At 45.5% G+C, this 14,562-nt stretch overlaps 1 pseudogene across 1 annotated transcript in view; it reads left to right on the top strand.

The window, feature by feature from the left end:
• Positions 1–1,897: 1,897 nt before the first annotated feature.
• The window catches only part of LOC311149544 (actin-related protein 5-like), a 32,312-nt pseudogene continuing 19,647 nt past the window's right edge, over positions 1,898–14,562 (top strand). Inside the window, exons 1-5 of the transcript in view lie at positions 1,898–1,913; positions 7,701–7,895; positions 8,013–8,260; positions 8,473–8,624; positions 9,325–9,540. The product of the transcript in view is annotated as an actin-related protein 5-like (transcript). The remainder of the gene's footprint in view (positions 1,914–7,700; positions 7,896–8,012; positions 8,261–8,472; positions 8,625–9,324; positions 9,541–14,562) is intronic.

Here is a 14,562-nt window from a genome sequence, read left to right as displayed (position 1 = left end):
AAGTTAAGGCCCTGGCGAGAGAGGAGCAACGGCGTCAACAGTGTCGTCGTCGGACGGACGAGAGGCAACCCCAAAAAATGTTTAGGGGGGGGCACACGGCATGGGCGACGGGGCAGCAGGAGGCAGCTACAGGGCGTATTGGGAGGATAGATGAGGAGGCCACCAGGTTAAGGGGGCTATTGGTCCAGAGGGAGCAGGAGTTAGTGGTTCAGAGGGAGGAGCTACTGGAGGCGATAAGGTAGCAGGAGAGAGTAGAGGCACGGCGAGAGGAACTGTGTAGGCAGCTGAGGGAGCGGAGGGTTATGAAGAAACCCAGTCCCGCTCCTCACACCAAGCAAGTGGTGTGTGTCACCAGTCCGGTCCGGCCCGTTCCTGCTCCCCGCACTAAGTTGATGGTGCGCGTCGCCAGCCCGGCCCGGCCTGTTCCTGCTCCCCGCACCAAGCCAATGGTGCGCGTTGCCAGCCCGGCCCGGCCTGTTCCTGCTCCCCGCACCAAGCCAGGGGTGCGCGTCGTCAGCCCGGTACGGCCCGTTCCTGCCCCTCGCACCAAGCCAGGGGTGCGCATCGTCAGCCCGGTCCGGCCCGTCCCTGCTCCACGCACCAAGCCAGGGGTGCGCGTCGTCAGCCCGGTCCGGCCCGTTCCTGCTCCACGCACCAAGCCAGGGGTGCGCGTCGTCAGCCTGGTCCGGCCCGTTCCTGCTCCACGCACCAAGTCAGGGGTGCGCGTCGTCAGCCCGGTCCGGCCCGTTCCTGCTTCCCGCACCAAGCCAGGGGTGCGCATCGTCAGCCCGGACCGGCCCATTCCTGTTCCACGCACCAAGCCAAGGGTGCGCGTCGTCAGCCCGGTCCGGCCCGTTCCTGCTCCACGCACCAAGCCAGGGGTGAGCGTCGTCAGTCCGGCACAACCCGTGCCTGGGTCACCGGTACCTGGTCAGGTACCGGTCAGCTGCTCCACATCGGAGCCTAAGCAATCCGCTCCTACGATGTCCAGTCCAGCTCCAGCCAGCGGGGCCAGACCGGACCAGGGGCGTTACGGGGGGATTGTTGGAGGGTGGTGGTCAAGCCCGGAGCCGGAACCGCCTCCGAGGAGGAATGCCCACCCAGCCCTCCCCTGTTCGGTTATGTTTAGGCGCGGTCGCAGTCCGCGCCTTTGGGGGGGGGGTACTGTCACGCCCTGGCTCTGGGGACTCTGAAATGTTGAGCCAGGGTGTGGATTTTCTATGTTTAGTTTTCACTGTGTAGCTTCTATGTTGTGTTTTCTATGTTTGGTTTCTGTTCTAGATCGTATAGATCTATGTTGGGCAGGGTGGTTCCCAATCAGAGGCAGCTGTTGCTCGTTGTCTCTGATTGGGAGCCATACTTAGGTAGGCTGTTTTCATATGTTCTTTGTGGGATCTTGTTCCAGTGTGGCTTGTGTTAGTACCGTTGGACTTCACGTATCGTTTGTTGTTTTTGTTCGTGTTATCTTTCTAATTAAATAATATGTTTGCAAAGAACGCTGCGCGTTGGTCCTCCTCCTTCGACGATCGTGACAGTCGTCCCCGGAGTACTAGCTGCTGCTGATCGATGTTTCGGTGTTTGTCTTGTTTAGTTTATATTGTTTTCACCTGTTCCCCATTATGTTTGATTGTATTCCCTATATTTACCCCTGTCTCTCATTTGGTATTTTGTGTGTTATTGTTTGTTGTCATTCCGGCAGTTCGTGTATGTACGGGTCTTTGTGCTTTCCTCCCTGTTTTGGAGGTTTGTTGTTGTGTACGTTGATTTTACTGTGTTCAGTAAATAACGTTGCCAGCCGCTCTGTGTCCTGCTTTTGACTTCGCTACCGCATACACGTCGCATGACAATTACACAGGGAATATGCCTGTTGTCTCTAAATTAAAGGATTTTATGATGCATGAATGATCTGATAGGTAAGACCCTTGAGCATAATTCTGTGGTTTTGTAACAATTGTGGCACGGAAAATGCATAGGTGAATGCCAAGTACTCCTCTTATTGACTTGCTCATGATACACTATTGCTGAAAGGAGGCAGCATGAAGGGACCTGTGTTTTGGACAATCATGTTACATGACCTGGATTTTAACCTTTATTTAAAGCTTTTTCATCAAACTGTCACTATTTATTTTTATGTCAGATGGTCCAGCACCATCCTCAGACAATTATTCCTTACATTTTTGGTGTAATTCTAATTTATGGAAAAGGCTTAAAATAAAGGTTAAAGGTACAATATGCAGAAATTGCTCCGCCATTTCCTGGTTGCAAAAATTATAATAGTTCGCCTAATTTCAGTTTATGTGACAAAAAAGCAATGCATAGTGTAGAGAATAATTGTACCATCTAAACCGCTGTGAAATAGGCACTTAACTACAAAAGTGCCTACAAAAGGAAAACCAGCCATGTCGCCGACACCGACGTCTTGCTTCCGTACAAGCTAAACACCTTCTTCGCCCACTTTGAGGATAACACAGTGCCACCGACGTGCGGCCCACTACCAAGGACTGTGGCTCTCCTTCTCCGTGGCCGACGTGAGTAAGACATTTAAGCATGTTAACCCTCGCAAGGCTGCCGGCCCAGACGGCATACCTAGCCGCGTCCTCAGAGCATGCGCAGACCAGCTGGCTGGTGTGTTTATGGACATATTCAATCTCTCTCTATCCCAGTCTGCTGTCCCCACATGCTTCAAGATGGCCACCATTGTTCCTGTACCCAAGAAAGAAAAGGTAACTGAACTAAATGACGATTGCCCTGTAGCACTCACCTCTGTCATCATGAAGTGCTTTGAGAGTCAAGGATCATATCACCTCTACCTTACCTGTCACCCTAGACCCACTTCAATTTGCTTACTGCCCCAATAGATCCACAGACGATGCAATCGCCATCACACTGCACACTGCCCTATCCCATCTCGACAAGAGGAATACCTTTGCAAGAATGCTGTTCATTGACTATATCTCAGCATTCAACACCATAGTACCATCCAAGCTCATCATTAAGCTCGAGGCCCTGAGTCTGAACCCCGCCTTGTGCAACTGGGTCATGAACTTCCTGACGGGCCGCCCCCAGGTGGTGAAGGTAGGAAACAACACCTCCACTTCGCTAATCCTCAACACTGGGGCCACACAAGGGTGCGTGCTCAGCCCACTCCTGTACTCCCTGTTCACCCATGACTGCGTGGCCAAGCAAGCCTCCAACTCAATCATCTAGTTTGCAGACGACACAACAGTAGTAGGCTTGATTACCAACAATGACGAGACAGCCTACAGGGAGGAGGTGAGGGCTCTGGGAGTGTGGTTCCAGGAAAATAACCTCACACTCAACGTCAACAAAACAAAGGAGATGATCGTGGACTTCAGGAAACAGCAGAGGGTGCACCCCCCAATCCACATCGACGGGACCGCAGTGGAGAAGGTGGAAAGCTTCAAGTTCCTTGGCGTACACATCACTGGCAAACTGAAATGGTCCACCCACACAGACAGTGTGGTGAAGAAGGCGCAACAGAGCCTCTTCAACCTCAGGAGGCTGAAGAAATGTGGCTTGGCACCTCACAAACTTTTACAGATGCACAATTGAGAGCATCCTGTCGGGCTGTATCACCGCCTGGTACGGCAACTGCAACGCCCGCAACCGCAGGGCTCTCCAGAGGGTGGTGCGGTCTGCCCAACGCATTACCGGGGGTAAACTACCCGCCTTCCAGGACACCTACAGCACCCGATGTCACAGGAAGGCCAAAAAGATCATCAAGGACATCAACCACACGAGCCACTGCCTGTTCAACCCACTATCATCCAGAAGGCTCTGTCATTGCTCGTCCATATAAACTCAGCAAAAAAAGAAATGTCCCTTTTTCAGGACCCTGTCTTTCAAAGATAATTCATAAAAAAACAAATAACTTCACAGATCTTCATTGTAAAGGGTTTAAACACTGTTTCCCATGCTTGTTCAATGAACCATAAACAATTAATGAACATGCACCTGTGGAACGGTCGTTAAGACACTAACAGCTTACAGACGGTAGGCAATTAAGGTCACAGTTATGAAAACTTAGGACACTAAAGAGGCCTTTTTACTTACTCTGAAAAACACCAAAAGAAAGATGCCCAGGGTCCCTGCTCATCTGCGTGAACGTGCCTTAGGCATGCTGCAAGGAGGCATGAGGACTGCAGATGTGGCCACAATCCCTCCATCAGTGCTCAGACTGTCCGCAATAGGCTGAGAGAGGCTGGACTGAGGGCTTGTAGGCCTGTTGTAAGGCAGGTCCTCACCAGACATCACCGGCAACAACGTCGCCTATGGGCACAAACCCACCGTCGCTGGACCAGACAGGACTGGCAAAAAGTGCTCTTCACTTATTAGTAGCGGTTTTGTCTCACCGGGGATGATGGTCGGATTCGCGTTTATCGTCGAAGGAATGAGCGTTACACCAAGGTCTGTACTCTGGAACGGGATCGATTTGGAGGTGGAGGGTCCGTCATGGTCTGGGGCGGTGTGTCACAGCATCATCGGACTGAGCTTGTTGTCATTGCAGGCAATCTCAACGCTGTGCGTTACAGGGAAGACATCCTCCTCCCTCATGTGGTACCCTTCCTGCAGGCTCATCCTGACATGACCCTCCAGCATGACAATGCTACCAGCCATACTGCTCGTTCTGTGTGTGATTTCCCGCAAGACAGGAATGTCAGTGTTCTGCCATGGCCAGCGAAGAGCCCGGATCTCAATCCCATTGAGCACGTCTGGGACCTGTTGGATCGGAGGGTGAGGGCTAGGGCCATTCCCCCCAGAAATGTCCGGGAACTTGCAGGTGCCTTGGTGGAAGAGTGGGGTAACATCTCACAGCAAGAACTGGCAAATCTGGTGCAGTCCATGAGGAGGAGATGCACTGCAGTACTTAATGCAGCTGGTGGCCACACCAGATACTGACTGTTACTTTTGATTTTGACACCCCCTTTGGTCAGGGACACATTATTCTATTTCTGTTAGTCACATGTCTGTGGAACCTGTTCAGTTTATGTCTCAGTTGTTGAATCTTGTTATGTTCATAAAAATATTTACAGATGTTAAGTTTGCTGAAAATAAATGCAGTTGACAGTGAGAGGACGTTTCTTTTTTTGCTGAGTTTATGTATATATTCTTAATTCCATTCCTTACTTAGATTTGTGTGTATTGGGTATATGTTGTGAAATTGTTAGATATTACTTGTTAGATATTACTGCACTGTCAGAGCTAGAAACACAAGCATTTCCCTACACCCGCAATAACTTCTGCTAAATACGTATATGTGACAAATAAAATTTGATTTGAATATATTTTCAATAAGCTGGTGTACAAAACCGAAAGTAAAAGACGCAAAAACAAAACTTAAGAGCAGGAAGCATAGAAATAGCGCACATCAGAGGAGGCTGGTGGGAGGAGCTATAGGAGGACGGGCTCATTGTAATGGCTGGAATGGAATTAATGGAATGGTATCAAACAAATCAAACATATGGAAACCACATGCTTGTCTCCGTTCCATTTATTCCATTCCAGCCATTACAATTAGCCCGTCCTCCTATAGATCCTCCCACCAGCCTCCACTGCCACACATAGAACAGATCTACCGCTTCTTAGACTTGCTTTCAATGAGAATGACAGATCTATAACTCAGATTTCTATGTGAATTTGGTCGGGGCGCCCAGAAAGTTACATATTGCAGCTTTAAAATCATGTGACATGGTAGCCCAAAACACAGGACCCTAAATGGTGTTTCTAGTTATGGGCTGATACTGATTCAGAAGGGAAGAACGATAGATAATCTTAATGTGACCCCTTACCGATGGAGTGATAGGGGCCAGACCGTTTGGTGGTGGAGTGTCTATTGTCAGTGCCAAAGGCACCCTATATATCACCAGCTGAGGCTCCACTTTGCCCAGACAATTGACAGTAATACTGTCAGTGCCAGACCAAAATAAATCAAGGCCTTTTCAGATATAGGGGTTGATAGGGATAGGATGTCATATAACCATAAAAATAGATTGATAGGAGTAGCTCATCATGTCTGCCTGGAATTAATTCAGAATGCCGAAAAGATTAATTCATGCTTTGTTTGATGCATATTCATCTCAAATGCAGCAGACCAGCTTTCATTGCCCCCTCTTGTGGCAAACACTCATTCATGGATGGGGTCTTTAATGCATTAGTCCTACTGTAAAAGGGTTCTGGGTCGTACAGTAGGTTATCACACCCAGTCTGTACTCACATTAACATGTTCATTGAGGAAACAAAAAATACTGTAGATAAAGCCATGCATCCATGTAAAAACAAAATAAAAACGCCAGTAAATGACACTGACAGATGCCAGTAAATAGGCTACAGAATTTATAAATACATAGTCCTAAAACAATAGTTGTTAGGGGATCTACTATAATAGAGGGTGTAATAAATACATATTTTAACATTGAACTGCCTTCACCTAAAGCCTCTTAAGGATCAGACCCTTTTTTCCCATTTTCCCTAAAATTACATACCCAAATCTAACTGCCTGTAGCTCAGGACCTGAAGCAAGGATATGCATATTCTTGATACCATTTGAAAGGAAACACTTTTAAATTAATTTAGGAGAATATAACACATTAGATCTGGTAAAAGATAGTACAAACAAAAAAACATGTGTTTTCTATTTATTTTTTTGTTCCATTATCTTTGAAATGCAAGAGAAAGCCACAATATAATATTGCAGTTTAGGCGCAATTTAGATTTTGGCCACTAGATGGCAGCAGTGTGTGTGCAAAGTTTCTGATTGATCCAGTGAAGCGTTGCAATACTGGACTATTTTGTATCAAGTCTGCCCAAATGTGCCGAATTGGTCAATTGATACATTTTCAAGTACATAACTATAGAGAACATACAAAAATTATATGGTAATACAAAATGTAAGTTTACACACTCCCAGGAATGTCATACATGATGGATCACTAGCTTATACACTAACTTTCACACATCTAGATGGCCGGGCGGGGTGGGTGTGGCGCCAGAGACAGCAGGGGTTCAAACTGTAGAACCCAGTTCCTACATTTGAAAATAAAAATTGATTTTATCAAACAAAACTATGCTACATTTTTATCTCTGGGACCCTTAGGATGACAAATTAGAGCAAGATTACTGAATGTAAGTACATTATTTACCTTCAGAGGTGAATGTATCAAACCAGTTGCCGTGACAAGTTTTTTGTTGTTGTGCACTCTTCTCAAACAATAGCCTGGTATTTTCTCACTGTAATAGTTACTGTAAAATGGACAGTGCAGTTAGATTACCAAGAATGTAAGCTTTCTGCCAATATAAGACATGTCTATGTCCTGGAAGGTTTGCTGTTACTTACAATAGTCATGCTAATCACATTAGCGCACGTTAGCTCAACCGTCCCGTATACGGGACACCGATCCCGTAGAGGTTGATAAAAGTATTGTTACCTTGTCAAAATGTTCTGAGCATCCCGGAAAGTTTGGATGCTGACACAAGCTTTCGAATCGGCCGTATTTTGTAGTAACACCCTTTCAAAATGACTTCCAAAACAGACACAACTTGCAAGATATTTTCATTTCAAGACTACAAATCATCTCCCGATACGATTTTCTAAATAACTGCCGAATGCTTACAAACAACACCGGTCCCGATGGTAATAGATAACGGCTATTTTCAATGGAGGGCCGGTTGAACATGCAAAGGGGACGAACTAGGCGCACCGCGGCTTCTGTTCAAATCCGTGGCGGCGAGATCAGAGCGCAGTGAAACCCAAATCGGCAATGACATCTCGAGCCTTTGCGATGGCTCCTGAAAAGCCAGTTCGACCGAAATGTGGTTGTAAACTTCGAGATGCAGGAGCTGATGTTCGATTCAGCCACCTCTGAGTTAGCGCTGATGTGAGGTGTTCAAGTTGTTTTCCACATTTTCTTTGTTGCTTGTCCTGTTGGCTGTTCTGCCTTCTCACTCTTGAATACAACTTACGCGGACAAAGGTAACGTTAGCTAACTAGATAGCTGCTCCTTCTGATGTGGTTTCTCTCCTTTCTCTCCACAGAGGCGCCCTGCAACCCGCTGCACAGTCGCCAGATGATGTCAGTGCTGCTCTTTGAGTGCTACAGAGTCCCTCATGTATCCTATGGGGTGGATAGCCTGTACAGCTTCTACTACAACAACACTCTCTGCAACGTCACCCCCCCACACACCAGCATTGTCCTGTCCTCCGGCTAACACTGCTCTCACATCCTACCTGTTATCAATGGAAGGTAAGACACAGTAACGTGGTTTTAGGTGACTCCCCTCATACTCAACCAGGTAGCCAGATCTGTCTATTCTTTAGCCGATTCCTCTATTGTTTGTTGTCATGCTACAGGAGTTGGGAAAATAACCAACAGATGTAGCTGCTATCTCATCAGATGCACCTAGTTTAACACATGCCACACACTTTGTTACATGCTTTCCTCTGGCGTTTCCTCAGGCTGGATGCGTGTGAACGTGGGCGGGAGCCAGTTGGCCTCCCAGCGTCTGCTCCAGCTGAAGTACCCTGGTTACCTGGCCGCCGTCACCCTCAGCCGCATGGAGGAGCTGCTCCACGAACACAGCTACACAGCCACAGACTACCACCAAGGTCTGCCTGCCATGGGGCCAGAGAGATGTATTGAGATTGTATGAAACAGTATGTGGTGCTTTGCTTTACAGTACCAGTCAAAAGTTTGGACACACCTACTCATTCAAGGGTTTTTCTTTATTTTTGACTATTTTCTACATTGTAGAATAATAGTGAAGACATAAAAACTATGAAATAACACATGAAATCATGTAGGAACCAAAAAAGTGTTAAACAAATCAAAATATATTTTATATTTTAGATTCTTCAAGGTAGCCACCCTTTGCCTTGATGACAGCTTTGCACACTCTTGGCATTCTTCTCAACCAACTTCACCTGGAATGCTTTTCCGACAGTCTTGAAGGAGTTCCCACATATGCTGAGCACTTGTTGGCTGCTTTTCCTTCACTCTGCGGTCCAACTCATCCCAAACCATCTCAATTGGGTTGAGATCGGATGATTGTGGAGGTCAGGTCATCTGATGCAGCACTCCATCACTCTCCTTCTTGGTCAAATAGCCCTTACACAGCCTGGAGGTGTGTTGGGTCATTGTCCTGTTGAAAAACAAATGATAGTCCCACTAAGCGCAAACCAGATGGGATGGCGTATCGCTGCAGAATGCTGTGGTAGCCATGCTGGTTAAGTGTGCCTTGAATTCGAAATAAATCATTTGACTGGTACTGCATATGTGATTCATTGCCTCTCTCTCTCGGTGTCCCTCAGCTGGAGAAGAGGTGCAGTGCAGAGTTCTATGAGCAGGAGGTGCACCGCATGCAGCTGCCCTACTCTGCCAAGGTTCTGGGCGGCGTGGTGAGTGTGGAGGAGAGGCAGGAGAGACGCGCCCAGCAGCTGCGCAGGCAGCAGGAGATAAACGCCCGGCGCAGGGAGGAGAAGCTGCAGCAGGACGAAGAGCATCTGGATAAACTTCTGGCCCTGCAGGCAAGAACTATAACTTTTTAACCACTTCGTCAACAATGAACCTTAACTACTGGGCAATTCCACGCTCTCGGCATTGCGCCGAGAGTCAGACTTCTCACTTAAAATGTATGCCAAACAAAAAACATTGATTTCAAAGTTTAACAAACCACCCAACCCTATGCACAAGGACTACGTTTAACAATTTACACTGAACATTTCACAAAACACATGTACTGGAAAAACTATGCAGATGCAAAGTTTGGTAACCTAATTTCTGTAAAATCTCCCTCAGTTTTTTTGTGTCCTTGTTTTCCAAAAACGCTTAAATATCTGCTCCAAATTAGGATTCAATAATGTCTGCAGAAAGAATGGGGTGTCAGCTATGACAGCTATGACATGACACAATGACAAAAAATCTCTGTTGGTTATTGAACTGAAGTAAGTGAAGTGGATTTACACCGGTAATGGAATTGCGGTATCATGGGTCCCTGATCTGTACTCCACAGAAATGCATAATGATGGATATGAAAGTCATTCTCTTCATGGTGATGTATCCTGAGTAGGTACACAAAGGTAGAAATATGCAATATCCTCCTTTGCATATTTGGGTATTATTGTACACACTGGCTATTTTTTAAATGAGCTATGTCCCTAAATAAGACCAAATTTGGTTGATACGGAACGGACAAAATCTGAACCAATCATAGCCGTCTATGTTTCACAAGTTTGAACATTAAAGTAGAGTACAGAACAGTAGAGTACAGAACAGTAGAATACAGTAGAGTTCAGTATAGTACAATACAGTACATTAACTCCTGTGCTCTACTGTGTAATAGAGCTCTTCGACCCGACATTATACAGTGCATTCGGAAAGTATTCAGACCCCTTGACTTTTTCCACATTTTGTTACGTTACAGCCTTATTCTAAAATGGATTAAATATATTTTTTCCCTCATCAATCTACACACAATACCCCATAATGACAAAGCAAAAACAGGTTATTAGAAATATTTGCACATTTATTACAAAAAAAAAAACAGACACCTTATTTACATAAGTATTCAGACCCTTTGCTATGAGACTCGAAATTGAGCTCAGGTGCATCCTGTTTCCATTGATCATCCTTGAGATGTTTCTACAACTTGATTGGAGTCCACCTGTGGTAAATTCAATTGATTGGACAGGATTTGGAAAGGCACACACCTGTCTATATAAGGCCCCACAGTTGACAGTGCATGTCAGAGCAAAAACCAAGCCATGAGGTCGAAGGAATTGTCCGTAGAGCTCCGAGACAGGATTGTGTCGAGGCACAGATCTGGGGAAGGGTACCAATTTTCTTTTGCAGCACAGTGGCCTCCATCATTCTTAAATGGAAGGAGTTTGGAACCACCAAGGCCGCCCGGCCAAACTGAGCAATCGAGGAGAAGGGCCTTGGTCAGAAAGGTGAGGGACCAAGAACCTGATGGTCACTCTGACAGAGCTCTAGACTTCCTCTGTGGAGATGGGAGAACCTTCCAGAAGGACAACCATCTCTGCAGCACTCCACCAATCAGGCCTTTATGGTAGAGTGGCCAGACAGAAGCCACTCCTCAGTAAAAGGCACATGACAGCCCACTTGTTTGCCTGAATGCCAAGCGGCACGTCTGGAGGAAACCTGGTACCATCCCTACGGTGAAGTATGGTGGTGGCAGCATCATGCTGAGGGGATGTTTTTCAGCGGCAGGGACTGGGAGACTAGTCAGGATCGAGGGAAAGATGAACGGAGCAAAGTACAGAGAGATCCTTGATGAAAATGCTCCCCATCCAACCTGACAGAGCTTGAGAGGATCTGCAGAGAAGAATGGGAGAAACTCCCCCAAATACAGGAGTGCCAAGCTTGTAGCGTCATACCCAAGAAGACTCGAGGCTGTAATCGCTGCCAAAGGTGCTTCAACAAAGTACTGAGTAAAGGGTCTGAATACTTATGTAAATGTGATATTTCCGTTTTTTATTTTTAATAAATTTGCCAACATCTCAAAAACTATTTTTGCTTTGTCATTATGGGGTATTGTGTGTAGATTGATGAGGGGGGGAAAAAACAATTTATTCAATTTTAGAATAAGGCTGTAAACTTAACAAAATGTGGAAAAAGTCAAGGGGTCTGAATACTTTCCGAATACTCTGTACATCGCGTTAGGGCCGGGTATGGCCTGTTTTTTCATCAATAATGTAGGTCCTGGTTTTTTTATCAATAACGTCATAATGTCAAAGTTACAGACGCTCAAATATCATAACCCCCCAGAAACGCTAACCTCCCCTGTTATTTTTTTATAAAAAAAATTTAGGGGGTAGATCAGCTTTAATATTGCAGATGGATTGTAACTTCCATCAATGTAATTGTCTGCATCACTTCCAATCCCCCGTATTCCCTGTGTTAGGTCAGTTAGGATCACCACTTCATTTTAAGAATTTGAAATGTCAGAATAATAGTAGAGAGAATGATTTATTTCAGCTTTTATTTATTTCATCACATTCCCAGTGGGTCAGAAGTGTACATACACTCAATTAGTATTTGGTAGCATTGCCTTTAAATTGTTTAACTTGGGTCAAACGTTTCGGGTAGCCTTCCACAAGCTTCCCACAATAAGTTGGGTGAATTTTGGCCCATTCCTCCTGACAGAGCTGGTGTAACTGAGTCAGGTTTGTAGGCCTCCTTGCTCGCACATGCGTTTTCAGTTCTGCCCACACATTTTCTATAGGATTAAGGTCAGGGCTTTGTGATGGCACTCTCAAATACCTTGACTTTGTTGTCCATAAGCCATTTTGCCACAACTTTGGAAGTATGCTTGGGGTCATTGTCCATTTGGAAGACCCATTTGCAACCAAGCTTTAGCTTCCTGACTGATGTCTTGAGATGTTGCTTCAATATACAGTGAGGGAAAAAAGTATTTGATCCCCTGCTGATTTTGTACGTTTGCCCACTGACAAAGACATGATCAGTCTATAATTTTAATGGTAGGTTTATTTGAACAGTGAGAGACAGAATAACAAAAAAATCCAGAAAAACGCATGTCAAAAATGTTATAAATTGATTTGCATTTTAATGAGGGAAATAAGTATTTGACCCCTCTGCAAAACATGACTTAGTACTTGGTGGCAAAACCCTCCACAGATTTTCTATGGGATTAAGGTCTGGAGACTGGCTAGGCTTGTGGCCATTTTTGACATGCGTTGTTCTGGATTTTGTTGTTGTTATTCTGTCTCTCACTGTTCAAATAAACCTACCATTAAAATTATAGACTGATAATTTCTTTGTCAGTGGGCAAACGTACAAAATCAGCAGGGGATCAAATACTTTTTTCCCTCACTGTATCCACATAATTTTCCTTCCCCATGATGCCATCTATTTTGTGAAGTGCACCAGTCCCTCCTGCAGCAAAGCACCCCCACAGCATGATGCTGCCACCCCCGTACTTCACGGTTGGGAGGTCTTGGCTGATTTCTTTTGATTTTCCCATGATGTCAAGCAAAGAGGCACTGAGTTTGAAGGTAAGCCTTGAAATACATCCACAGGTACACCTCCAATTGACTCAAATGATGTCAATTAGCCTATCAGAAGCTTCTAAAGCCATGACATCATTTTCTGGAATTTTCCAAGCTGTTTAAAGGCACAATCAACTTAGTGTATGTAAACATCTGACCCACTGGAATTGTGATACAGTGAATTATAAGTGAAATAATCTGTCTGTAAACAATTGTAGGAAAAATTACTTGTGTCAAGCACAAAGTAGATGTCCAAACCGACTTGCCAAAACTATAGTTTGTTAACAAGACATTTGTGGAGTGGTTGAAAAACAAGTTTTAATGACTCCAACCTAAGTGTACGTAAACTTCCGACTTCAACTGTATATATATATATATATATATATATATACAGTGGGGAGAACAAGTATTTGATACACTGCCGATTTTGCAGGTTTTCCTACTTACAAAGCATGTAGAGGTCTGTAATTTTTTATCATAGGTACACTTCAACTGTGAGAGACGGAATCTAAAACAAAAATCCAGAAAATCACATTGTATGATTTTTAAGTAATTCATTTGCATTTTATTGCATGACATAAGTATTTGATCTCCTACCAACCAGTAAGAATTCCGGCTCTCACAGACCTGTTAGTTTTTCTTTAAGAAGCCCTCCTGTTCTCCACTCATTACCTGTATTAACTGCACCTGTTTGAACTCGTTACCTGTGTAAAAGACACCTGTCCACACACTCAATCAAACAGACTCCAACCTCTCCACAATGACCAAGACCAGAGAGCTGTGTAAGGACATCAGGGATAAAATTGTAGACCTGCACAAGGCTGGGATGGGCTACAGGACAATAGGCAAGCAGCTTGGTGAGAAGGCAACAACTGTTGGCGCAATTATTAGAAAATGGAAGAAGTTCAAGATGACGGTCAATCACCCTCGGTCTGGGGCTCCATGCAAGATCTCACCTCGTGGGGCATCAATGATCATGAGGAAGGTGAGGGATCAGCCCAGAACTACATGGCAGGACTGGTCAATGACCTGAAGAGAGCTGGGACCACAGTCTCAAGGAAAACCATTAGTAACACACTACGCCGTCATGGATTAAAATCCTGCAGCGCACGCAAGGTCCCCCTGCTCAAGCCAGCGCATGTCCAGGCCCTTCTGAAGTTTGCCAATGACCATCTGGATGATCCAGAGGAGGAATGGGTGAAGGTCATGTGGTCTGATGAGACAAAAATAGAGCTTTTTGGTCTAAACTCCACTCGCCGTGTTTGGAGGAAGAAGAAGGATGAGTACAACCCCAAGAACACCATCCCAACCGTGAAGCATGGAGGTGGAAACATCATTTTTGGGGATGCTTTTCTGCAAAGGGGACAGGACGACTGCACCGTATTGAGGGCAGGATGGATGGGGCCATGTATCGCGAGATCTTGGCCAACATCCTCCTTCCCTCAGTAAGAGCATTGAAGATGGGTCGTGGCTGGGTCTTCCAGCATGACAACGACCCAAAACACACAGCCAGGGCAACTA

The sequence above is a fragment of the Coregonus lavaretus genome, assembly GCF_964263955.1.
Source record: "Coregonus lavaretus genome assembly, chromosome: 22".
Lineage (NCBI taxonomy): Eukaryota > Metazoa > Chordata > Actinopteri > Salmoniformes > Salmonidae > Coregonus > Coregonus lavaretus.
This window is presented reverse-complemented; position numbering and strand designations above follow the sequence as displayed.